At 46.4% G+C, this 26,834-nt stretch overlaps 1 protein-coding gene and 1 long non-coding RNA gene across 2 annotated transcripts in view; one reads left to right on the forward strand and one right to left on the reverse strand.

Annotated features, from left to right (window-relative positions):
- LOC146336695 (uncharacterized) overlaps positions 1 to 26,834 on the forward strand; it is a 38,280-nt gene that overhangs the window by 6,200 nt on the left and 5,246 nt on the right. The window contains exon 2 of the long non-coding RNA XR_014785578.1: positions 1 to 26,814. This is a non-coding gene — a long non-coding RNA (uncharacterized LOC146336695). The remainder of the gene's footprint in view (positions 26,815 to 26,834) is intronic.
- Positions 6,869 to 26,834, reverse strand: part of PIGQ (phosphatidylinositol glycan anchor biosynthesis class Q) — an 81,626-nt gene continuing 61,660 nt past the window's right edge. The window contains exon 13 of the mRNA XM_084818752.1: positions 6,869 to 8,318. The gene's annotated coding sequence lies outside the window, so the exon portion shown is untranslated. The remainder of the gene's footprint in view (positions 8,319 to 26,834) is intronic.

The following is a 26,834-nucleotide window of genomic DNA, read 5'->3' on the forward strand; positions in this document are numbered from 1 at the left end:
TACACTATGCCTGTTGGAAATCACAAGAATTATAATATGTGAAATGCCTTTGCGCGTCACACATTCTGAACAAATGGGACAAGAAATGGGGGACGTAGTCTAGCCGCATTTGAGGCATCGAATAAAACCTGGCAAGAAGAAACAGCGCAAATAACAAGAGGATGTTATCCTTCGCTACAGGCCCTGAATTGTTGAAATACTTAAGGTAGGTAAGGTGGACACTGCACATCACCCCCAAAGCAAAAATGTGTTACCAAAAAAGGAGAAGACAGAGATTTGCATAAATGTATGTTGCAAATGTAGAAACAATTATTATAAGTTAAATAGAAATACAATGCATCAATACATTGGGGGGGGGGGACTCTGATCAGGTGATCTGTGTACTTGCTGCTTGATCTGTGCTACTTGATCTGTGTACTTGCTGCTCAGTCTGCTGTCCAGCTATGGACTATGGGTGGGCAACCGCGAAGCCCTAACTGTGGATGAGCAACTTCAAAGACCCTGTTGGTCTCCCTTCCAATGGTTCCTTGTCTTGAAACTGGACTTGGAGTGGGCAGCCCTTCAAAATATAGGACTGTCTTCCAACAACCGTTCAGACCCAGGGCTATCGTCTGTAAAGTAGGACACACGGCCGTTCTGAAAGTAGGACACACGGCCATCCTAAAAGTAGGGTTGCTAACTAAACAGTGTGTCACTGGCCAAACCAGTCCAGATGTGTTCTAACTAAGGCCGAGACAGAAATGTGATTTGCACTAGGTTCTGCCTTAAGCATTACAGAATATTTAGATCTCCTTATTTTCATAATCTTTCAGAGAACATCCCCATTCTCTCAGATTTTTTTAGTCTGCCCAGCCTTTACCTAGACTTGACCAGGTTCTGCCCTCACAATCCATACAAAGTTTTATGATGTCACCATTTCCCCAATTCTCATCAGCTCTGTGGCATCTTGATGTCATGGCACTGGCCAGGTGCTCCCTGATCGGCTGGGACCACTTCCCTACAACATAAAAGTCCTGTTTCGTTTGTGTTTTTAATGGTGCTGAAGCCACCCAGCCTTATTCCTGTTTACTCAGATGTCCTACTAAGCTGAATAGGGCTTACACCCAAATAGGGCTTAATAACTAAATAAATAAGTGTTTAGAACTACAGCCTCTGCATCTGATGTTGTGGGTCATCATGAACTACTGCTCAGCCCAAGAACTGAATGGCATTGTTGCAACTGATGTACATTCATGTTGCTACAAAGCAGGATTGCCCGGTCGCAGAATGGAGGCGGGGGGCACTGCTAAAATGGCGCCTTCTTAGGCTGGGTAGAGTAATTCAGCTTGATATGCGAAACTTGAGAGAAGCTGCATGCATATAGGAGGTCACAGTGACACAGCAGAAAGTGGCTAATGAGTACTTCAGAGAGTGACATTAAGTAAACATTGCTGGTCTTGGGCTAACAGCCAACCCAACCCTTTAAGGAGAAGGAGGAGGTAGTATTCTGGGTTGTACCACTGTAGGAGGTATGTATGTGCCACAATTTTGAATGTTGTTCCATGCAGCAAGCTCTTTGCCTGTAGTAAAATAGCATTTCAGAGAGTAAAGGGTTTGGTGTACCCCTCTCAAAGAGCTTTTTTACATGGTGGTGGGGGGGAGTTTTTAAAAATGTGACTCACATATAGTCTGAAATGGTACAGTCCAGAATTTGATCACAATAGAACTGTGCCTTTAAAGAAACACAGGATTTCTGCCAAAAATGGCTGTCCTGTGTTGTTTCCCTGCAGCCATATCATTGGTTGACACAGGGGTGGGGTAGGGAACACATAGTACAATGAGATCATACATGGGGTAAGTTGAACTGCATGTAACAAAAGGGATGGGAGAACCTGACACAAGACTGCCATTTTAAGCAGCAGCCCTGTGTATATTATAACTTTGTAGTTCCACCCTTGATCTACCTTTTCATTCTAATCTATGCAATGTGTACAACAGCCTTAAGGCTGTGATCCTAAACACACTAGGGAGTTACTTCTGAGTAAACATGTACACAGTTACACTGCATGACTATCTAACTGCTGACCTTTTTTTACAGCCCAGTCCTAAATTTCACTGGAACTTACTTCCTGTAAGTTTGCTGTTATTTAGGAGTGGAAGGTTTCCAGTTCTTTCCGGAGTATGAAGTGTTGGGAACTGCTGAGTCTGTTGCAAAGTGGAGGCAGGCATAGCCTGGAAGGCAAACAGGTCTCATTAACTTGATGGTGAATTAAAAGTTGAGAGGGAAAGAAGAGTTGGAAGGTGAGTAGCAGAACTTGGCAGTTGCTGTCCATTTTGGGGATAGAGTTCAGCATCTTGGAGAGCTCCTTTAGAGCTTTGGCTGGTTCTGACTGAAACTGAGAATGGATTCACAGCCCCACTGAAATCAGAGCCACCAATCTCTACTGGGTGAGCTGTATTGTATTTCTATTTAAATTATAGTTATTATTTTGACATTTGCACCTATACATATAAACCTATAAATATGTTTTGCACATTGGTGTCTTATTTTGATCTTTTTTTGGCAGTGTGTAAGTGGCTACCCTGGGCTGGGCCCAGGCTTGAGGAGTCTTCAAGGGCCCTCTTCCCCAGTGGGCTTATCAGGCGCCAGCACTCCCCTCATCAGCACCACCATTTAAATTTCCCACAATGCCCCAGAATAGGGGTGGGCAAACAAGCGGTGTTGAAGATCGCTAGGATTCTCCAAACATCATCTTGCCGCTCGTCACGTGCCTGATTCCCATTTGCAACTGCTGCTTATTTTGTGCGGATGGGAAACTTGGGCCAATCAAGCAGCGATCCAATGGGAGATTTGCGCAAAACTCAGATTTGCACAAGTTTCCTAATTTGCACAAATTCCCTCCATAGGCTAAAGTGGGGCTGATTCAGTCTACTGCGGAAATTTGTGCAAATCAACCTGGGAATCGTGAATAAGATTACTATTTTCGGTGGACACATGCTTGCATTCGGAGCTTCGAACAGGGCATGGTACGATGTTTTGCAACCCAAAACAAAATTTTCATACATCCCGACCCCAGAGTACCCAATGTAGTGGAGGCTGGTGGCTTTGATGTCAGAGGGTGGTGAATCTGCTCCAGTCAGAACTCTCAAGGAGCTATCCAAGGTGCAAAGCAGAGTTCTGACTGAAACCGAGAGCAGATTTACCGCCCCAGTGACATCGGAGCCACCGGCCTCCACTGACCCAATGTAGTAGCACCCCACGGCATTATGGGAAATTTAAATGAGTGGCTGATAGCTACACACTGCCTGATGAAGGGGGTCCAAAGCCAGCGGCTGAGGAGCTGGGGCCCCAGGTACCTGCTTGCAAAAGTTAGGGGCTGACGCCATGGTGTGTCTTCTGTCAAGGTGCAAGGATCACCTGTTCCACAACCAATGGTCATCTGTGTGCCTGCATGCATGGGAATTACTGCCAGTCATCAGGTAGCCCCCAAAGCCACACACCACAACAGACCCCACCCACCTGAGAGTGGCTCAGCAGCCAAGCTGAGCTTTTTTTAATCAGGCAGCAGTGGCCATGATGGAACTGCAGAGAGTGGTTAAAATGTTGTTTCGCCATCAGGCTTAACCCAGGAAAGCAGACGCCCCTCCTGTCTTCTCATCCTCTCCGCGGAATGCGGGCGCTTCTCTCCCCTGTCCCCAATAACTCTCCCCGCTTCCCGGCAGTCAAGCGGCACAGTCGCCTTGTAGCTGATGCTTCAGCCTGCCCTCATTTACATCTCAATATTCAGTATGTTCTCTTGGCGGCAGGCCGATTTCACAGCAAGGCTCTTGTCTGACTGGTGGGAACGTCTCTCCCATCCGGAGATTAGGCGGCCTGCCTTGCTTGTGCCAGCTTTGCAGAGCTGAGCCGGCCAGGCTCTGATTCTTCTTGGATCCGGAGCTGCACAGAGATGGATGAGAGAGGGGGAGTCCAGCCAGCAGAAGACTTCAGGCAGTTTGTTTTTATGGCGAAGGTTTTTTTTTGGTGCTCTAATGTATCAGGAACATAGAAGCAGTTGTAAAGTATGCAATGGTGGGGGAAGAAGAGAAATGTTAATTGTGTGCTTTACAACTGAAGTGATGCACCCGGCCGTCTAAAGCCGCCCAGCCCCGGTAAGACCATTACGTCCAGGGTCTAAAATGGTCTAGCTGCACCACTGTTTCTTATGGTTCTTTTTCTTTAAAGTTGACTTAAACAGGACAGACCTTCCAAAAGAGGACTGTTCTCTGTGAAGTGGGACACATGGCCACCCTGACTGGCCAGGAGAACTTGCTCCCATTGCGACAGGTGACCATGTATCCTCTTTTACAGAGGATAGCCCTCTCTTTGAAGAGCTGTCATAGGACTGCCCTCTCTTTGAAGGTGTCCTGTATTTAAAAGGCTGTCCTGTTCAATTCTGGTTTAAAGATAAAGAACCGTACAAACTGTTGCCCATCCACAGTTAGCACCTGGAGAGAAGACTGCGCAGGCAGGTGCACAGCTCACCTGGTCACAGTCCCCCACACTATGGTGAGATCTACTGCATTTCTATTTGCATTATACTAATTCTTTCTAAACTTGCATCCAGCAATATAAATTAGTGCAGGCAATTCTGTGCAAATTGCTGCCCTTTTGTTCTGGGTGATTTCTATCTGAATTATAATAATTCTTTCTAAATTTACATCTTGCAATATAAAACAGCACAGGCCATGCCATGCACATTGCTGTCCTCTTTTTCTTGGTGATGCATTTCCACTTTTTGGCAATTCGTAAGCACGCCCCTGCACTTGCCCCCAGACAGGAATGACTGTGTGTACAAAGCTTCATCCACCAAGCACGGAAACACTGAACAGAAGCATCTGCAGTCGGTCGGCTTGGCTGGAGCCAAACACGACATTGGTTTGCGTGCAATGAATCTGTGCCATACGGTTCAGCCTCCCTGCGACAGGGAACTTTTTAGGCCTGATCCCTCGTGCTAATGCCCATGAATGCAGCAGCAACCGAAACGCTTCCCCCTCTCTGTTACAGGAATGCTGGGGCAATGAACAGCTGGCCTCGTCTAATGCTCACATCCAGGAGGCCGAGTGACAGTTAAAACCACCCTGAATGGCATGCCAGTAAGAGAGGCAGCGGCTGGGGGAGGAGGTTCCTCTAGTCCCACGGCCCGCTAGTCGTCGTGGCAAGGGAAGCTTCGCTTTCTGAGAACAGCGTCATTGTTAAACACGGCAAAGCAGCCCAGCTTTGGCGTCTTAATGAGGGGTTTGTGCAGCTCTAAAAGGGTTAGCCAAAAAGCCGTTGTCTACGGTGCCAATTGGTCACCACCGATATGGGATGAGCAGGGGTCAGCCTTTCCTCCAGATGTTGTCTTGCTCCAGCTACAGAGATTTGGTCTGGAAGGTCTAGGAACTGACCCCCTCCCACTCACTTGAGCCCTACAGTTTCCCTTTAACTTACAGCTTCCCAAACTGTGGTCCATTAAGTAGAACCACTTACACGTCATTAGAAGAAGAAGAATTTCATCACCAAAAAAAAAAAAAAGCAGAGAAGGACAGGGGTTTGCATAAAATGTGCAAATGCTAATTGATATGTGCAGATTCATACCATAGTGGGGGAGACTGTGACCAGGTGAGCTGTGTGCCTGCTGCTGTTTGCTGTCCAGGTGCTGTTGATGGGGACCCTCAAGGACCTGGGCTCTCCCAGGTTAGCTGTCACAAGGTATGCCCCCTCCGCCAAGGGGAACAAGTCCCTTTCTCTTCTTCTCCTACCCAATGAATGGTATGACCACATAAATGCAGCAACTATAGCCTGCATTAATCCTTGTTACAGCACAGGATCATCCAAGTCAGTAGCTGCAGGATCAGACTCACTTCTTGGGAATTGTAGTAAACAGCTGCTGGATAAGGGGGAATGTTTCCGGAGCAATACTGATAAGTGGCTGCAGGACCCAGGATGAAAGATCATAGCATGAGGTAAGTAGCTGCAGGATCAAGGTGGATGCTTGCAGGATAAGATGGGTAAGTATGTGCAGGATTCCAATTTGTCCACAGAACAAGGTACGTTTCTGCAGGATCTGACTGGATGCCCATAGTATAATTCAGATAAATATTGTCAGGATTGGGATAAAGGTCCATGGTGTGGGTAAGTAGCTGCAGGATTAGCATGAATGTCCGTAGAACAAAAACGGTAAGTAGCTGCAAGATCAGAGAGAATGCCTACGTAATGATGTTAGTGCAGATAAGGAGTTGTACAGTAAAGCTACTGAGCTTGCTTCAGAGCTGAGCGAGTCTTTTCTTGTCCACTTGTTCTTGTGTGTTCCTACATGCTGCTAGGGATGTACGAAAGTGACTTACCTTTTTGCGGATTCTGTTCATGGTGGGGGGGAGGCGTTCCGTCCCTCCCCCCAGAATCCTCGACAGGGGGGAGGCGATCTGGTCCTCCCCCCCAGAATCCTCGACGGCCAGCTGTGCTCCATGGAGGCTCCGTGGAGCAGCCAGCCAGCCAGGCCCAGGCCAGGGCCATCCGCAGCCGGATTTCCGGCCGCGGAGGGCTCTAGGTAAAAGAACAAAAACCAAAAACGCGTACGCAAATGGCGGCGGCTACGGCCACCACCATTTGCGTTCCTTATTTTTCGCCGTCTTAGTCTACGTCAATATTTATGTAGACTAAGACGAAGAAAAGAAAAGAAAAGAGAACGCAAATAGCGTAGTGGGCACTATTTGCGTTCCCCTTTCTTTTCTTCATCTTAGTCTACATAAATATTGACGCAGACTAAGACGGCGAAAAATAAGGAATGCAAATGGCAGCGGCCGTTGTTTTTTTTTAAACCCAGACGTGATAGGCTATGTAAGTCTTTACGTAGCCTATCCCGTCTATGAGGGGAAAAAAAGAAAAAGACACAGACTGCAGACGGCGGCGGCGGCAGCAGCCGGTCAGAAGACCAGCCGCCGCCTCAGCTGCCGCTGGAGCCGCCGCCATCCAGAACATCCGCCCCAGGTAAGTCTCGTCCCGGGGGGGATCCGTGGGAGGCAGGGGGGGTGGCAGGCCGTTCTGCGATGGATTTCAGGGGGCTGAATGCACTGGCATTCGGCCTCACCGAGATCCGTCGCAGAATTCTCTGACATCCCTACCTGCTGCTGACTGCACTGAAAGGTCTCTCCTGCGTTTCTTAGAAGCATTTCTCTGCTTCAGCTCTTTGGCATTCTGAGGAGCCAGATGCTCTTTTCCCCTTCTGACTACCCACTTTTTCACCTTCTGTTCTTTGCTCCTTTTCAGCCACTCCTCCAGCGCCTCTTTTACCCAGCCCTGTCTTTCTTCTCTCTGTCCTGAGCTTCTAGCATTCAGGCTTTTATCCTGTGGTTTTGCCTCCTCCTCCTCTTCCCTCAGAGTCCCTGAGCCATTTAAAGAGCCCCTGCCCTGGTTCCCTTTCCCTCTGTTTAACCAGCCCTAACTGAGGCTGGCTACTGATGCTGGCCAACCAGAAACAGCTGGGGGGGGGGTTGTACAGTGACCCCCCCCATGGCCTCTCACAGTAGCCATTTTCGCATCCCCAAACAAGAGGAAATGCATCACCAAAAAAGAACAAAAGTGGTCACCAATTTGCATAATATTTGTATGTGCAATTGTATACGTATAGGTGCAAATGTAGAAATAATAACTGTAATCTCAATGGAAGTACAATACATCTCACCATAGTGGTGCAGCCTGACCAGGTAACCTGTGTGCCTGCTGCTTAGGCTGCTGTCCAGGGGTTAACTGTGAACCTCCCAGAGAGCATTGGCTATTTGGGCAGTAGAGAAATGAAATGAAATGAATGAATGATGGTGGATGGGCATCTTCAAGGGCCCTGCTGCTCTCCCTCTTTGACTTTGTTCTTTGACTTTCAACCAGACATCTCTTCAAGCAGAGGACACGTTCAAACAGAGGACTGTCCTCTGCCAGGTCTCCAAAATAGAGGACTGTCCTCTGCCAGGTCTCCAAAATAGAGGACTGTCCCCTGCCAGGTCTCCAAAATAGAGTACTGTCCTCTGCCAGGTCTCCAAAATAGAGGACTGTCCCCTGCCAGGTCTCCAAAATAGAGGACTATCCTCTGCAGATTAGGACAGATGGCCACCCTATCCATAAGCGCCATTCTGGTGGTCTGCGGAAAGGTTGGAGAACAGTTGAGAATATCTGTACACGGCCCTGCATTTGATTCCTTTTCCTGATTGCAGAGGTTGTCTTGATGAGGGCAGGATTATCAAAGAGGCGAAATACGCCCTGGCCTCGGGCCCGCGATGGTTGTTTTCATAACGGCCCACTGGTTTTGATGATGATGCCGGCACTGAAGGGGAAAAAAATTGTATTAAAATGTGAATTATGTATGTGTTTGTATTTGTATTTGCAGAATAAAAACAATGATTACATGGCCTGCTCAGACCTCCAGCAAGTTTCAAGTGGTCTGAGGGGGGGAAAGGTTTGAGAAAGGCTGTTATTGCTGTTGTTAAATAGCTACAGGGTAGGGGGTCACAAAAAGAGGAGAAGCGTCACTAAAATGAGAGGGCAAAGGACGACACCAATTTGCATCACATTTGCATATGTGCAAATTTAGAAATAATCACTGTACTTTAAACAGGAACAGCATGCAGCTCACCGTCGTGGAGAAGGTGACCCATGTGCCTGTGGCTCAGCGTGCTGCCCAGTTGCTGGCTGTGGATGGGCAACTTCAAGGCCCGGCTCTTCTTTCTGATGGGTCTTTGGCTTTTAACCAGGCTTGGACTGGACATAGGGGACCCCTTCAAATAGGGGACTGTCCTTTGCCAGCTCTCCAAACCAAGAAGACTGGAAAGTAGGGACATCTGGCCACCCTAACTGGGAGTTAGACATTCTTCGCCAGCGTGGCGTAGTGGTGAGAGTGTTGGACCGGGAGCCGGGAGACCCGGGTTCTGGTCCTCACTCAGCCATGGAAGCTCACCGGTGACTTTGGGCCCTTCACAGACCCTCAGCCCAACCCACCTCACAGGGTTGTTGTTGTGAGGATAAAATGGAATGGAGGATTATGTATGCCACCTTGGGTTCCCTACGAGAGGAAAAAAGTTGGGATATAAATGCAACAACAAACAAATATCATAGAATCATAGAATAGTAGGCTTGGAAGGGGCCCATGAGACCATCGAGTCCAACCCCTGCTCAATGCAGATATCCAAGTCAAAGCATCCCTGACAGGTGGCTGTCCAGCTTCATCTTGAATGCCTCCAGTGTGGGAGAGCCCACCACCTCCCTAGGGAATTGGTTCCATTGTCGTATTGCTCGGACAGGATGTTTTCCCTGATGTTCAGCCGGAATCTGGCTTCCTGTAACTTGAGCCCATTGTTCCATGTCCTGCATTCTGGGACGATCGAGAAGAGATCCTGGCCTTCCTCTCTGTGACAACCTTTCAAGTACTTGAAAATCTACTGCAAATCAAAAAAATCTACTGCAATCTATCTATGAGCGGATTCAGATCTACCTTCTGCCCACCTCTGGTGTGGATCCATCATTTTGTCCCTATTTTTGCTTGTGAGGAGCCCATATTACTTCCTCCATGCTCCGTGCGCTTGCCCTTCACCAGGTGCTAGTTTATCCAGCAGTTTCAGCCGCTGTTTATTTTTTGATGCAGTTCCTCCCCTCCCTTCCCACATACTTTTGGTTCCGTTTCATTGAATAATTCGGTCCTGTTGGGATGGAGCTCTCCCAAGAATTGCTGCTGACTTTTCAGCCAAGGGGCCTTTCTGTGAGCATCGGAGATTCTGTCTGCATTAAGAATTCTAAGGTAAACAGCATCAAACAGGCTGCCCAGGCAAAGTTCCACTGCAGCTGGAAAGCAGGAAGAAATCGATTGCGTCGGTGAGAAGCGAAGCTGAATTTATCTGTCTGGTGGCCATTTGGCCTGACTCCCCATCAAAGGAGAAGAGGAGGCGAGGACAGGGAAATAAGCAAAGCCACCTCCTCCCCTGTGCCAAAATCCATTTCTCCAACCCTACCTGAATGTTCCAACCTGGGGCCCTCCAAATGTGTTGGAATACAACTCCCATCATCCCCAGCTGATGGGCATTCTGGCAGGGGTGATGGGAGTTGTAGCTAGGGATAAATGGATTGTGTAAAATCTGTTCCAGCTGTGTTTCATGGATTGTCAGGTGCCTTTCTTTTTGTTGTCCGCCCATCAACAGAATCAGATTTTTGTTTCTGAATTTGCACAAATTTGCATTTGAGCAAATGTTGTTGTTCAGTCGTTCAGTCGTGTCCGACTCTTCGTGACCCCATGGACCACAGCACGCCAGGCCTTCCTGTCCTGCGCTCTCTCCCGGAGCGTGCTCAAGTTCATATTCACTGCATCCGTGATGCTATCTAGCCATCTCATCCTCTGCCGTCCCCTTCTCCTTTTGCCTTCAGTCTTTCCCAGCATCAGGGTCTTTTCCAGGGAGTTTTCTCTTCGCATTAGGTGGCCAAAATAGTTCAGCTTCAGCTTCAGTATCTGTCCTTCCAATGAGCACTCAGGGTTGATTTCCTTTAGGATGGACTGATTTGACCTCCTTGCAGTCCAGGGCACTCGTAAGAGTCTTCTCCAGCACCACAGTTCGAAAGCATCAATTCTTCGGCGCTCAGCCTTCCTTATAGTCCAGCCATACGTTGCTACTGGGAAAACCATAGCTTTGATTAGACGGACCTTTGTCGGCAAGGTGATGTGCATTTTCACATTTCAGGCTATGGGGGGGAAATGTACATTTTGGGCTGGGTTTTTTAAATGATGTGTATTTTTCTATGACAAAATGTGCGCAAAATTCACAAAAGCTAGAAAAACAGTCCTCAGGTCGATGGAATCTGCATGACAGAGGAAGAGTCGGTTCACTGCGGAATCTGCAGGCTGGATTAATGAAAATCAAACTCATTTGGTTCCGTTGTGGATTTCTCCAACATCCCGAATTGTAGCCTAATACTTCTGGAGGCCATCAGGTTGGGGAAGGCTGATCTACCTTCTGTAGAATGGCCAGGTGTCCAATTTACCAAGGACAGTCCTCTACTTTGGAGAGCTGGCAGAGGAGAAACACTGGAGCGAGCAAAGGGAACATTTGGGGCCTGCTCCAGTTGAATTGCCTCCCCCCCTCCCCTGGGAGTGATGCGAGGGGAAGCAGGGCAGTTTCACCAGCCTTGCTGCCAATCTACTTCAGTCTTTCCTCTTCCCTCCCCATGCCTTTTTCCTTGTGTGTTGTGTCTTTTTTAGATTGTAAGCCAGATGGCAGAGACTCTCTTCTTTGCTGATTGATTGTTAGCTGCTCTGAGAGCCCTTTTTTGACCAAGGAGTGGGATAAAAATGCTTTAAATAAATATTTGAAGGTGTCCCCTGTTTGATGGGCTGTTAAGTCCAAGTCTGGTTTAAAGTCAAAGAACCATAATGAGGGAGAACAGAGGGGTGTTGGAGTTGCCCATCCACAGTTTGCCCCTGGACGGTAGGTGGAGCAGCAGGCACACAGATCACCTGCTCACCATCTTCTCTACTGCGGTGAAATGTATTGTACTTCTATTTAAATTATCGTTATTTCCAAATTTGCACCTATGCCTATAAATTTACATAAGCAAATATTGTGCAAATTGTGTATTGTGCACCCTCTTTTTGGGGTGATATGCAATTCATATATATATACACACACACACACACACAAATTTTGAAATAATTCCTATAATTTAAATAAAAATACAATACATCTCCCCAGACTGGGGAAGACCCGGTGGTCAGCGTGCCTTGTTGAGCCTGCTGTCCAGGCGCTGTTGATGGCCAATGCCAAAGCCCAGTTCTTCTTTCTGATGGTGGTTTATCTTTAAACCTGACATGGACTGGACAGCCTTTCAAATAGAGGATGGCTTCAAAATAGAGGACAGTCCCCTGGCAGCCCTTAAAATAGAGGGCTGTCCTCTGTAAAAGAGGACACATGGCCACCTGCCACGAGGAAGATGCAGCATCTCTCCATTAGGGGTCTGCAAGACCCCCCTTTAATAATTCCATTTATTTTATTATGCATTGGTTATATTCTCCTTCATTTCATTACTTGAGTTCATTGTCTTGTCTTGCCTTTTCTTTTTGCCATTGTTTGTGGCAGAGGCAGCACTACTGATTTTCTTTTCCCAGAAGGCCCCGGACATCACACGCCAGGGGAGGGGTATCTGCAAGCTGTGTCTGCCATTTTGTTGTGCTGGTGGTGGCTACTGTGTCCCTCCCCCCCATTTATTTATTGTTTAGGTGAAATGTACACCCCGGCTTTCTATTGTAATATGGTACAATACTCAATTGTAACGCAATACTCAATGCAGTGTCTTGGGCATTCTGGGAAAATAAAATGGCCACCAGAGGGCAACTGCCCAGATGCTGCTGCCAGACACATCGCCACCCAGTCCTGAATGAGTGACTGATGGGGTAACCAAAAACATTCATGCCCGTTAGTTCCTCCTTCCAATCGTTTGTGATGAATGAACTGAACTGGCCCCATAGGGTGGTCTAGTGTCCTACTTTACAGAGAATAATTCTCCATTTGTAGAGCTGTCAGAGGACAGTCCTCTATTTGAAGATGGCCTCTGTTTGATGAGCTGTCCAGTCTAAGTCGTGTTTATAGAGAAAGGGGCCTTGAAGTTGCCCATCTGGACAGCAGACTGTGCAGGCACACAGATCACTCTTATCTGGTCACTCTTCCACACTACGGTGAGAACTGTTGTATTTCTATTTCAGTTATAGGAATTATTTCTAAATTTGCATATGTAAATGTTATGCAAGTTGGAGTTGTCTGTCTTTGGTGATGCCTCCCTTCCCTTTTTTGCAGTTTGTAAGTGGTCACCCCAACCCCATTGGATTCCACTTTTCATTTGTTACCAAATGTATGCGCACCTGCTGACTGCCCTTTGCGTTGAGGAAGAACAGGCTCTGCCGGTTCTTAAAATGCCTCTTCCCTGGGTACGAAGAAGACTCACTGTGGGAGGAGCTCTCTCTGCTTCCTTTCTGAGCCTGGATTTTTCTAGGCCAAACAGGAGCCGAGGAGTTGAAAAAATGAAAGCGGGGATGCTGTGGGAAGCAGCGAAATGCCAGGAGGGGAGGGCCAGGGCTTTTGTGAGTTCGGCACTGAGCAAGAGTCTAAAAGGAAGGGATAATTTTAGATGCTAAATAGAGCATTGCGGAAGTGAATTATTAATAGACCGGCACACAAGTGACCTGGCAGCTCATGAAATACTTATAACTCAGCCCACTCAAAAATTCACTCTCGGCTTTTTGAAATGCGACCTGTGCGGTTGCCTCTTGCTCAGCTCCTGAACCACCTGGTACATTCCTTTGTGCCTTTGGTGCCTAGTGAACCTGCACTGCTAATTCAGGCTCTGTGTTGGCGTTGCAAATAACCCTATAACATGACCGGGGTCATCTGCAGCTTCCTGGCAGGACTCTAAACCCAGGATGAGGGAGGCCACTTGCCCTTCGCCCCAAAAGAGGAAACACATCACCCAAAAGAAGAGGACACAAATTTGCGTAACATTTGCATATGCAAATGTATATGTATAAGTGCACATTTAGCTATTATAATTTAAACAGAAATACACTATATCTCACCATAGTGGGAAAGACTATAACTGGCTGACCCGTGACCCTGCCTGTTCAGTCTGCTGTCCAGATTATAACTGTGGATGGGCAACTTCAAGGCCTCTGAGCTCTCTCTTTTATCTTTATACCGGACATGGATTGGGCATCCTTTCAAACAGAGGCCTGTCTTTTGCCAGCTATTCAAAATAGAGGACTGCCCTCTATAAAGGAGGACATCTGGCTGCCCTAGCACAGGATTCCTTTTCAGCCCCAGTGAAGAAAGGGAAGGTTGGAGACTGGAGATGTTGGGTTGCACTTTGGAGGACAGTGCACAGGTAATTCACTGCACCTGGATGCAATAGAGCGCCTTCATCGCCATATCTGCAGACGTGCTGGTTGCATGTGGACATCCCTGGGAACAGGCAGCCCTGGGAACAGGCATGCTTGCTGGGGCCCATGTCTATTAAGGGCTTCAGCCGTGGTAAGCCAAGTCAGCTGCCTTCTAAGCAGGTTGGAGGCAGGCTGTAACCTGGTGGTGCTCTGCATCAAGCAAGAGGGTGCTCTAGAGATGCTTAGGCACACAGGAAGCGGCCTTACACCCGGCCAGACTGTTTATCCTTTGTGCCTAGTATCATCTACTCTGAGCAGCATCAGCTCTCCAGGGCAGGGCCGGCACCAAGGGTAGGCATCAGAACATCAGAAGAGCCCTGCTGGGTCAGACCAAGGGTTGATCTAGTCCAGCATTCTGTTCACACAGTGGCCAATCAGCTGTCAACAAGAAAACCACAAGTAGGACATGTTCCCCAGCACCTGATGTATTTAGGCAGAAGGCCTGGAGGTAGCATGTAGCCATCAGGACTTGTAGCCATTCATAGCCTTTTCCTCCAGGAATTTGTCTAACCCCTTTTTAAAGCCATCCACATTGGCAGCCATCACTACATCTTGGCGAGTTCCATAGTTTAACTGTGTGCTGTGTGAAGAAGTCCTTCCTTCTATCTGCCATCAATCAGCTTCATAGGATGACCCTGGGTTCTAGTGTTTTGAGGGAGAAAAATCCCTATCCCTATCTGCATTCTCCACACCATGCATAATTTTGTAGACCTCTATCATTAGTCTCCTCTTACCCTCCTTTTTTCCAAGCTAAACCATTCCAGCTGTTGGATCCTTCTGTCATAGGGGAAGATGCTCCAACCCCTTGATCATTTTAGTTGCCCTGTTCTGCACTTTTTCCAGCTCAACTATATCTTTTTTTTTAGGTGTGGCGACCAGAACTGGACACAGTATTCCAGGTGTGGCCACACCATAGATTTATATAGGGGCAGTATGATATTGGCAGTTTTATTCTCAATTCCGTTTGTAATTATGCCTAACATGGAGTTTACCATTTTTACAGGGGCCGCACACTGGGTTGACATCTTCATTCAGCTGTCCACCACAACCCCAAAATCTCTTTCCTGGTCGGTCACCGCTAGCTCAGGCTATACTTGGTTGGGATTTTTTGCCCCAATGTGCATCACTTTACACTTGCTTACATTGAACCACTTTTGCCATTTAGATGCCCATTCTTCCAGTTTGGAGAGATCCTTTTGGAGCTCTTCACAATCCCTTTTTGTTTTAACCACCCTAGATAATTTGGCGTCATCTGCAAACTTGGCCACTTCACTGCTCACTTCTAATTCCAGATCATTTATGAACAGGTTGAAATGCATTGGTCCTAATAAAGATCCCTGTGGGACCCCACTATTTACTTTCCTCCATTGGGAGAATTTACCATTTATCCTTCTCTCTTCTTTCTGTACTTTAACCAGTTACTGATCCATAAGAGGACCTGCCCTCTTTTTCCATGACAACTAAGTTTGCTCAGAGTGAGGGACTTTGTCAAAAGCCTTTTGGAAGTCCAAGTAAACAATGTCTATTGGATCACCCCTGGCTACATGTTTACTGACACTCTCAAAGAACTCTAAAAGGTTAGTGAGACAGGACTTACCTTTGCGGAAGCTGTGTTGATTCTTTTTCAGCAGGGCCTGTCCTTCTATATGCTTACTAATTTTATCTTTAATAATGCCTTCAACCAATTTACCCGGAACAGATGTTAAGTTAACTGGCCTGTAATTTCCTGGATCCCCCCTGGATCCCTTTTTGAAAATTGGTGTTGCATTGGCCATTTTCCAGTCCTCTGGTATAGAGGCTGATCTTAGGGACATGTTGCATATTTTGGTTAGAAGATCAGCAATTTCATATTTGAGTTCTTTCAGAACTCCAGGATGGATACAATCTGGGCCCCGTGATTTATTTGCCTTTAATTTATCAGTAAGGTTGAGAACGTCATCTTTTGCTGCCACTATTTGCCTCAGTTCCTCAGACTCCCTTCCTGAAAACATCAGTTCAGGCACAGTCATCTGTCCTATATCTTCTGCAGTGAAGACAGATGAAAAGAATTCATTCAGCTTCTCTGCAAGCTCTGCAACAGGTAGCGTCACATGGCTGCAAGGTAAGGCCAGCCCAGGAGGCAAGTGCTTCCTCTGACCAAGGAAGGATGGCTGTCTTAGTCAGGCAGGCTCAGTTTGACCAGCTAAGCTCAAATCCTTGCTTGTAACCATGGCCTTGGTAGTAGGTTTTAGAAGCTCCTGGGAACTGCCAGGCTGTGTTCAGAACTTCTCCCATCCCAAGCCTCTTTGCTTTGACGTCCTTGAAGTTTCCTTGCCAAGTGCGGACAGCTCCCGAGAGGAGAAAGGTGAAGCAGAAACATACAGCAAAAACTGCTCCAAGCAGCAATGATTAATATTTCATTATTAATTTTATATATATGCTGGAAGGAGAGAAAGAAAGGAAAGCAGAACCCAGTGTAGGGATGGAGCTCTAGGAGGAATAATGTACATAAGACACACACACACACACACACACACACACCCCGCCACTGTAGATTTCAGGTCAACAAACGGTGCTCTCATTAAAGCAGCTTCTTTGCAAGCCATCCTCCACAGGCTGGCATTATTTTCTTTCTACTGTCTTTCAAAGTTGAATGGCCCAATCCACACAGTGCTGCTTCTCAATGGCTGTGTTTGCACATAATGCTAACCTGTGCTATAGGTTGTTGAATTCTGGGTTGCCTGATGTGCCAACCTGGCCGTGTTAACAAACCATGGTTTGTTAACATGAACAACCGAGAAAGAGAACCCAAGGTTTTTGTTGGGTTGTGAACTCTGGGTTGTTTAACTCATGGGTTGTTATGTGTGAACCCAGAACTGTGGGTTGTTCATGGGTTGTTTGGCCAAGCTGCAGAGGCAGCAGGTGAGAGCAGTCAAAAACCTTAGCCACTCTACATGCCAGTGCTTCAGTGCTGCAAAGGCATTTGGGATACAAGGAGGGAGTGGTCGAAGGAGGAGGGAAACAATCAATCCAGGGATTGAAATAATGAACTGCTGTTTGTTTGCACGATTGTCTGTGAGACAAACCCTGGTAGGACAACAAACCAGGGGTTAAACATGGGCTGTATAAACCATGGATGAGTGTTATGTGCAAACTAGGTCAATGCCACAAGGTGCTCATTCAGGGAGGAACCCATGGGGAAAGGTGCTAAGCACATCATTCTTCTCTGACTAGGGTGGCCACTGATGCATCACCAAAAAAGAGGACAAAAGAGGATGCCAGTTTGCATCATTTTGCATATGCTAATTTATACTATAGATTTATTTATTTGGTTAATTTAGATCCTGCCTTTCTGCCAATTAAATGTCACTCAAGGCAGATAATTTAGATGCAAATGTAGAAACAATTACTATAATATAAATAGAAATATGATACATGTCAACATCATAGTGGGGAAGACGATGACCAGGTTGTGTGCTCTGTCTGCTGTTGTGGTGCTAACTGTGGATGGGCAACTTCAAAGCTTCTTCTTTCCCTTCTTAGGGTTCTTTTTCTTTAAACCAGACTTGAACTGGACAGCCCTTCAAATAAAGCAGGAGTTGACAAGAGGTGGCCCTCCAGATGATTTGGCCTACAACTTCCATCAGCCCTAGCCAGTATAGCCAGTGGTGAGAGATCATGGGAGTTGTAGGCTAAAACATCTGGAGGGCCACAAGTTGCCCACCACTGAAATAAAGGATGTCTTCAACTAGAGGACTGTCATTTCAGTCCTTCAGATAGAGGACTGCCCTCTGTAAAGTAGGACACATGGCCACCCTACCTCTGATACCATCTGCCCTGGGAAGTAAGAAGCCTTGACTGGGCAATTATGGTATATTATTATTATTATTAGGTGCAATCCTATGCAGATAGGCATCCACCTCCAAACTCAAAGGCGACCACCTATCCAATGCAGGGCAGGAGAAGCATGGAGGGGATTGTTTGTGCTTCTCCTGCCCTGCATTTGTGGCTAGACAGCCAATTTTGGCTGTCTAGCCATGGGACGGTGGAGCAGGGAAAGCAGCTGCCAGATGACACATAGGATGTGTCATACTGGCATTTTTGCCTCCCCCACCCTGGAGCGCCCCATTTTGGCCACTCTGCTCCTCTTGTGAGCGCAGAGCACAGGGCTGTTCCATGCTGCCTGCAAGGCAGCGCGGAAGGGGGGGAAGGTCGGTTCCCGGAAAACCAGATATCCTATGGCCATCTAGCTGCTGACTAGCGGCCATAGGATTGCTCCCTCCATGATTTTCTTTCTTAAAGTTTAGATGACTCTAAAACATTCTGTGAAATGTCAAGAAGGTGAGCCTGTTATAATCTATTATACGAAAGAATCTTGTTAAACAAAAATGCTTCTTCTATGTTCCTTTTATTATATTTATCATTTTTATTGTACTGATTGGAAATATAACATAATTTCCAATGTAGAGTGCCTCTTCCCAATTAGAATGATCCCCCTTCTCCCAACTGCAGACCCATATAAAGATCCGCTACTGAGCAATCTCTTTTGGTTAAGAACAGCCATAGATAGTCTTACCCTTCATGAATGGGTCTCTGTGCCAAAGGTACAGGCATTCCCACCTTCCTTGCAAGGTAGGATAGGCTGGGAGGTGCTTTCTTCTTACTGAATACACAGCTGCTGCCACCCACATTAGCTCACCTTCGTTTGAACATGGGAATCCAAGGCTGCTATGTGTTTTTTGGGAGAAGAGGGACAGATTTTCCAGCTACCAGGAAGTAACCAAGTAGGTAGCTTCAGACATGAGCAGCCAGCATGGGGGTGAGATGGTGATGATAATAATAATAAAAGCTTATTCTCTCAGCCCCACCCTTCTAATTCAAGATTTTTTATTAAAGGATTCAGGATCAGCGAGTAGGAGAAATAAGAGAACTCCATGAAAATAAAATAAACCGTCATTTCTAGCTGTCCTTACATGGATACAATTCTGAAGCGAAGTGTAAGTTAGTAAAGCACAGCAGCCTTAAACAGCAGGAGTGAAGAACCTCAGAACCAAAGCCAGCCCCCCAAATCCAGCCCCCCTGCCCTCCACAGTGTAGGTGTATGTTTGGAAATTATCCCAGGTTTGTCACCACATCATGTGTGAAAAGGCCCTCAGTCTCAGGGTATGAATGGGTGGTGAGCACATCCAGGGGAAGTAGCAACAGACAAATCTGTTCATTTCAGTTCCTCTCCATTTCTCATCTTTCCAATCTTAGAATCATATAAGACAATCTTTATTTGCTTAAAACCAAAGGTGATCACAAAACAGGAGAGAAGAAGGGGGGAAACCACAAAACAAATCCACAAGAAAGGATCCAATCAGATAACCAACATCACTAATAAATATGATTATTCATAATTCGGTCTACTTTTAAAAGCAGCTGTTGCCAGCAATAGAACTTGGAACATAACATAGGTTTGTTCTGATCAGGCAAAAAAGCATAGACATTTTCTCAAAATCTGATAACTCAGGACAAGATAGAAAACAGGATAAAAATATCTCTCTAGGTGCCCCTGTATAATGGCCAGTACAAGAAATAATGACAGATACCCTCTGCCTCCCCACTTTCTGCTAGACAGGATGCCTTGGAGTCAACTGCAGTAAGGTGGGAAAGCAATCCCATGGCCCCTAGACAGAATCGGGATGTGTGGGTGGGCTACTTCAGATTTCTGGATCTGAGGTTGACCGAAGAGTCCGAGCTGTTGGCCCCTCCCCTTCACCATGTGCAGAGAGGACTGTGCTGGCTGCCTCTCTGAGGCCAGGGACAGAAAGGGGGCGATCCCGTGGGTGGGGAAGTGGGGATATGAGCTCTCCCCATCCTCCTTCCCTCTCCATCCCCAATGCCTCAGCTAGGCAGGAGAAAACGTCCATCTAGCTAAAACGTGGAGTAGGGGGTGTGCGGAGGCAAAGATCGCCTCTGCTGCTTCTCCTGCTCTGCACTGGATGGCTGTAAGCCATTGAAGGCTTGCAGCCAAAACCATGGTACTGCGCCCTAAAAAGCAATGATTTTTCGAAAGAGGCCAAGCAGACCTAAATGCACCATGGATGCCCATGATACTGAACAGTATTCAAAATGGTACAGGTTTTACAAATATGACCACCGAAGAGCCGCCCGTTTGACAAAGCCTACTTTCCCAAAACTTAGACAAGCTTTTACAGATCTTCGTTTTCAAACTATGCCAACAGCAATGATTGACATAAGATATTCTCCAGTTCCTCTGGCTCAATGTTTATGTATCTGTGATGCTCCAGAGATTGAAGATCTACCACATTATTTGCTGTCCTGCCCTTTATACTCTGAAAGGAAAGGTTCCTCCTGTGCAAGCACCGAGTCATTACTGACCCCTAGAAGGATGCCGCTTTTGCTGGCGTTTTCATGGCAGACTATAGCGGGGTGGTTTGCCATTGCCTTCCCCAGTCGTGACTCCCTTTCCCCCAGCAAGCTGGGTACTCATTTTACTGACCTCGGAAGGATGGAAGGCTGAGTTGACCTGAGCCGGCTACCTGGGACCCAGCTTCCGCTGGGATCGAACTCAGGTCATGGGGAGAGTTTCGGTTGCAATACTGCCGCCTACCACTCTGCGCCACACGAGGTCTAAATTTCTGGGTTTTATTTTGTCTTACCTGTCCTGTAATGCTGTTTCAGAGAAGATCTTTTGTCGGATACACATCCCACCGTAACTCACAAGGTCTCTCTCTTTGCTTTGGCAGTATCGAAAATTCGTGCAAACTTCCTTTCTGACAATGCAGTTGACAGTTTTGGGGATGCCTTGTTTTAATGATCTTTTAGCTGTTTTAATTCTCAGATCATAATTATTCATTTAAATGTGGAAATAGTATATTTTAAAGAATTTAAATGAATTTTAAATAATATACTGTGAATATATTCTAGTTTTAACCAGTTGAGATTCTGACCTGATGTTGTATCTGCCCTAATATGTTTTGCTTACTTGTTTTGTATATGTGAATGGCTTCTGGCCCACAACTAAATAAATTGAATTTTAAAAAACAGAACACAAAACAAAAAAATAATACTGAATAGCTTAAGATCTATAAATAGTTTGGGTTCTTGCCGCATGAGCAAAGGTTAGGTAATTCATAGACTCATAGAGTTGGAAGGGACCTTGGAGATCATCTAGTCCACCCCAGCTCAGCAGCTACAGCATCCCTGACAGATGGCCATCCAGCCTCTGCTTAAAACCCTGAGTAAGAGACAGCCCACCGCCACCTGAGGCAGACTGTTCTACTGCTAAACAGCTCTCACTGTTAGGAAGTTTCTCCTAATGCTTAGCCAAAATCTGCTTCCCTGCAATTTCCACCCATTGGTCCAATCTTACATTCCGCTCATCCCTAACTTTGAAAATTTTCCCAGTCTTACACTGGTTCCATTCCGAACATTGAGAAAAGTCTGCATGAAACTTAGTACACATTTTAGTGCACGTTTCTCCTACTACATGCATTTTGGTACACACAGTTGCCTGATATACACTTTTTTTTGCAAGCAATTTTCCTAATATAAGGCTTTCTTAAACATTCTTTTCATGAATATACGCATTTTTGTGTGCACTTTCCCTTAACATAGGCATTTTTTGATCGGAGACTCCATTGCAAAATTTGGATGTTTAGAAAGTGAATTGTGTTTTGGTTCCCCTCTTGATCTGAAAGAGTAAAATTAGGTAAGTTTGCCTTAAAAAGGTAAACTGAAGAAATACCTCTGTACCCTGAATGAAAAGAATCCAAAATGAGACCAGGCTTACTCAGAATAGGCTGACCATATTTCCTTGAGACAAAAATGGGATATTGGGATGACAAAAACGGGACGGGGTTATGTAATATTCCATATTCATGAAAAAGTAGGACGATAACAAATCTGTATGGCATACCACACTGAACACTCTAATGCCAGACTGCAAAAAATCATAAACATACACCAAAAACATACACCATAAACATACACCAAAAAAAAAAAAGGAATCAACACCCCGACTGCTATCACAAGCCAGTATATGCTAATGTCCCACCAGAGAGTTCCGCTGTAATAAAAAAATAGCTAACCTGTTGAACCGAAATATGAGTCTGAAAAGTCCGAATCAAACTGAATGTAGGGCAGAAAGAATCTCTATGGGTGGAATGATGGTAGAAATAACAGTAAGACTCACCCTCCTGGCTCCCACATGCTGAACGGGGCTTAGCAACTGCCTCTTGAATTCCCCGCCACTGCAGACAAGCCAGGGGGCGGCGTCTGATCGTCGCTAGCTCAAGAAGCCTGGCCCTGACTGGATAAAGGAAATGGAACTTCCTCGTTCGTCACACTAGTAGTTTTACTGCACGCATTGATTAGCATAGAGCCTTATGATAAACGCGTTTTTTTACAAAAAATTAAAAACAGGACAAAATTGACATTTATATCAAAACGTTGGGATGGTCGGGAAATATGAAAAAAATGGTACTGTCCCGTTTAAAACGGTACGTATGGTCAGCCTAACTCAGAATAAAGTGCTGAGGGATGCCATTGGAACAGGATCATGCTCCTGTTCCAATGGTGGCTGGTGCCCATTTGGGCTGGTAGGGCAGAAGGCGTCCCACCAGAGGCGGAGTCAAGGGGTCACCAGAGGCAGAGCCAACTACATCTAGTTTGCTACACAACCTCCTCCCTTTCAAGGGCTAAGTACACTTAGGGTGCAATCCTATGCATGTTTAGACAGAAAAAAGTCCTACAATTCCCAGCATCCCCCCAGCTAGCATGGGGAATGCTGGGAGTTGTAGGGCTTTTTTCCATCTAAACATGCATAGGATTGTGATCTTACCAAACAATCCTATACACACTTACTTGGGAGTAAATCCCATTGACCTGAATGGGACTTATGTCTGAGTAGACTTGAACAGGATTGCAGTGTAAAGCATTTAAGCCCACTTATGCAGCAACCCTATACCCACGTACATGGGCGTAGCCCTCCTCCCATCATGTCAAAAGATACCTGTCAGCTATGCTCGGATCTTGTGCAAGCCTCCTGATCTTTATGTGATGCGAACCCAACTAGATGCAACTTTTGCTCAGATTTTGCTCATGCCCCAGCACGAAATTTCCAATAAAGATAAGGTAAAGTATCGGATACTGAAGTTTCAGCTGCAATTTGTTCTTTGCCAAGTTAATGTTGCTCTAGCTAAGGCCCCAAGATATCTGCCTTAAGACAACATCAGCTCATCACCGGATTGACAAAAGAAAAATTAAGCAGCAGCTGTCCTGCTGAGATCATCTGCTACTCCTCCCTGCCACTGCCACCGCCCCCCCCCCCAGCCTTGCCCCTCTTGCCAATAGCCATCTGGAGATAGCTGCAGGGTTGTAGATTAAAAGACTGCAACAGATAATACTGTCACTGATACAAGAGGGAGGGGAGGTCAGGGGAAGGCAAGATGTAGAAAGGAAATCAGAGACAGGGAGGGGTGAGCCTGGGAAATAATAGTGGAAAGGAATGGGGGGGGCATGTGTGGTTTCAGTTCATCCAGCTTAAAGGAGGCTGTTTCCCAAATGCATATTACTGGAGAGAAAGCTGATAATAGAGAGGCAGGAGAAGCCTTTGATCAGGCTTGTGTGAGCCTTCAAAGGGTTCCTTCTCATGCCCTCTCCCGGAAAGCTCATCTCTTTAGGAATATCCAAATATCCTAGGTTGAAATCTTCAGCGGGCATCAGAGCAGAATTCATGCAAGGGCAAACGGCACCTCCCTGGATCACTGTCGGTCGGACACATGGATCTGCCTGGGTAATCCTGGGTCAGGTCATCCAGCAGTGGGTTTCTTTTGGTACTCCGACTGGCATGAGACCTTCAAGGTCTCCAGAAGAGGAAGGTCTTGCCTAGCCCTCCTGGCTGAGGCCCTTTCCATGGGAAATGAGAAGCTGTGGATGTTCTACCTGCAAATCACATGCTCTGCCACGATGGCCACCCAAGCCCCACCAAAAAAAGAGAAAAGAGGATGCAGATTTGCATGTGCTCATCAATACGTATAAATGCCCATTCGGAAATAACTATAATTTAAATCAAAACACAGTACATCTCACTATAGCGAGAAGGGTAGTGACCAGGTGACCCGTGTGCTTGCTGCACCGTTTGCTGCCCAGGTGCTAACGGTGGATGGGCAACTTCTGGGCTCTCCCTCATTACTTTTAAAGTGGACTTGGATTGGACAGCCCTTCAAATGGAGGACTGTCCTCTGTAAAGCAGGACACTTGGCCACCCTGCTAGCCCTGTCTATGAATGAGTTTTTTCAAGAACATAACGGAATATTCAGCTAGGAATGGATGGGCATTGGTCTACTAGCGGCTGTTATAAAAAAAGTGAGAACAATGAACTCTAGTCCATTCTGCCTGCTAGGCTGGAGTTGCTCAGTGAACTGTTAAAAGCCAGATAGCCTTTTAAAGCAAGGCCAGGCCGGGAAGGAAGTCTCAGCTTCAAGCGGAAGAAGAGTGGCGTTTTAAAACAAACTCCCATCTCGTTCACATGTGAATCTTTTGCCTGCGCTCAGCAGCTCTGCAGCCAACTAGGCGATCAGATGTCACATTGACTGAGGCTCTTGAAAAACTGTTCTGCCAGAGAGATCTTTTGACAGATGATGGCACCTTAGAGTAAGATCCAGCAGATATTTTGCATCTGTTTTTGTTCTCTTTTAAAAAATGATCTACATTAGGAGGTTTGGGAACTCAGACTTTCTGCAATGCCATGCATTTTTTAAAGTCAAGATACAACCCAATGCATGTTTAGTTACTATCACTCAGCTTATCCTACTTCACAAGGTGGTTGTGAGGATGAAAGGAGAGGCCTGACTGGGGAACGCTGGGAGTTTAGGACTTTTTTCTGCCTAAACATCCATAGGATTGTGCCCTCGAAGACCCTCTGTCTTCCTGCGACTACTGCTGGCACCTTCATTATGGGGGTCTACCTCTCACATGGAGAACCCTGCCCCAGTGGGGGGCTTCTGTAATAGACCACTTTCCTGTTCTCTGCCGATGATAAACTATAATCCTGATGGCATGTGCTAAATCCATCAGGGTGTTTTAGATATGTAGTTCCTTTTCTAAGTAAGGGGCTTGACCTGATAACCTTGAAATCCTTTCCCAGCAAACCAAGGAAGCGTATCAGCACAAACTTGCTTATCTTTGCAGTGGCAGCCAGAAAAATCAGGGCTAGGGGGAGGAGGGAAGGGTGGGGAGGTATTTTGTGGAGCTGAATGCTATTTGTTGGTATGGAGACTCACTGATCTAAAATTCTATATTGTATGGCAAGCCCTGTTGCTTGGGTGAACGTGCTTTTTCGTTCTGTACTTTTCAGGTTACCGGTTTTTGCGGAGCCTTGTAAATTAAGTACCTTATGACCTAAGCTTTAAAACAAATACGGACTCAAATTCCTTTCCAGTCCTACATTTGTATGACTCAGTTGGTATTTTGCAGAGAAACCTATTTTGCAGAGGCATCCAGAAGCATAGTTGCCGCATCGGCATTTATTTGGTGGCTGATAAGAAAATGAGCAACATTCTAATCCAGGGCTAGGCAACTTTTATCCCTCCAGATGCTTTGGCCTGCAACTCCATCAGCTCTATCCAGCACAGCCAATGGTGAAGGATGAGGAGTTTTAGACCAAAAGATTTGGATGGCCAAAAGTTGTCCAATGCTGCAATGGTTGTTATTGAAAATGTAGAGTGCTGGGGTTAGTAATCTAAGTACCAGCCCACTCCAGGTATCCAAAAATCTTTGCCATACATTGTGCTTGGGCCTGGGGACATACTCCAAGACGCAAGATGCCCAAAGAAACAGCAGGGGATCACATTTTCCAGATGCTGTAACTACAGCAATCACTGTAGGAATATCGGAAGCTGCTTTATAGCGAGTCAGATCATCGGTCCGCTTAACCAGAGGCGGGCAGACTTCAAGCTTGTGGAATCTGTTCTGGGTTTTACTAGAACTCCAAGGCCCACCAACCACAGCCAGGTGCAAAAAAGTAGTGGTGGGGTGGGATGAAGAAGTAGCCGGATGCAAAATGCTGGTTAAGGGAGCGGAGCCAATCATCTACTGCAATTCATGAGCCATCAACTGAGATGACCTGCATACACAAACCTACATCTGAGCTACTGAAGACCAAGGATTCTCACACAGTTCTAAAACTGGCTAGCAGAGCTGCACAAAGACCTGGACAAAGGCAACAGCTTTACAACACCAAGGCTAGAAGTAAGAACATCAGGACATCAGAAGGGTCCTGCTGGATCAGACCAAGGGTCCACCTAGTCCAGCATTCTGTTCACACAGGGGCCAACCAGCGGCCCATGGGAAGCCCACAAGCAGGACTTGAGTGCAACAGCACCCTCCCGCCCATGTTCCCCAGCAACTGGTGTACATAGGCATACTGCCTCTCATACTGGAGGTAGCACACAGCAATCAGGCCTAGTAGTCGCTGAAAGGCTTCTCCTCCAGGAATTTGTCCAATCCCCTTTAAAAGCCATCCAAATTGGTGGCCATCACTACATGTTGTCGAATTGAATTCCATAGTTCACCGATGCGCTGTGATTAATAATGTGATTAAAGTGATTAATAATGTGAAGCCAGCCATGGCAGCGGATTTGTTTCCGTTTTTACTTGCAGTTCTTAAACTACTGGGATTCAGAAACCATTGCCAGTCTACAGCAAATCATCCAGAGATCTACCAGAAGATCCCAGTTTACCTTCTGACTGCCCCTGGCCTAAATGGACTGGCAGTGGCTCACCAGGGTTTCAGAGAGGAGATTCTTCCCGTCCTACCTGGACAAGCCATGGATTGGACCTAGGAGCTATGGCTTTCCCCCACCTCCAGGTAGCTGTTATCTCTGGGAT

This window comes from Heloderma suspectum, chromosome 12, assembly GCF_057233095.1.
Source record: "Heloderma suspectum isolate Gila_16-S chromosome 12, 16-S_ref, whole genome shotgun sequence".
Classification (NCBI taxonomy): domain Eukaryota; kingdom Metazoa; phylum Chordata; class Lepidosauria; order Squamata; family Helodermatidae; genus Heloderma; species Heloderma suspectum.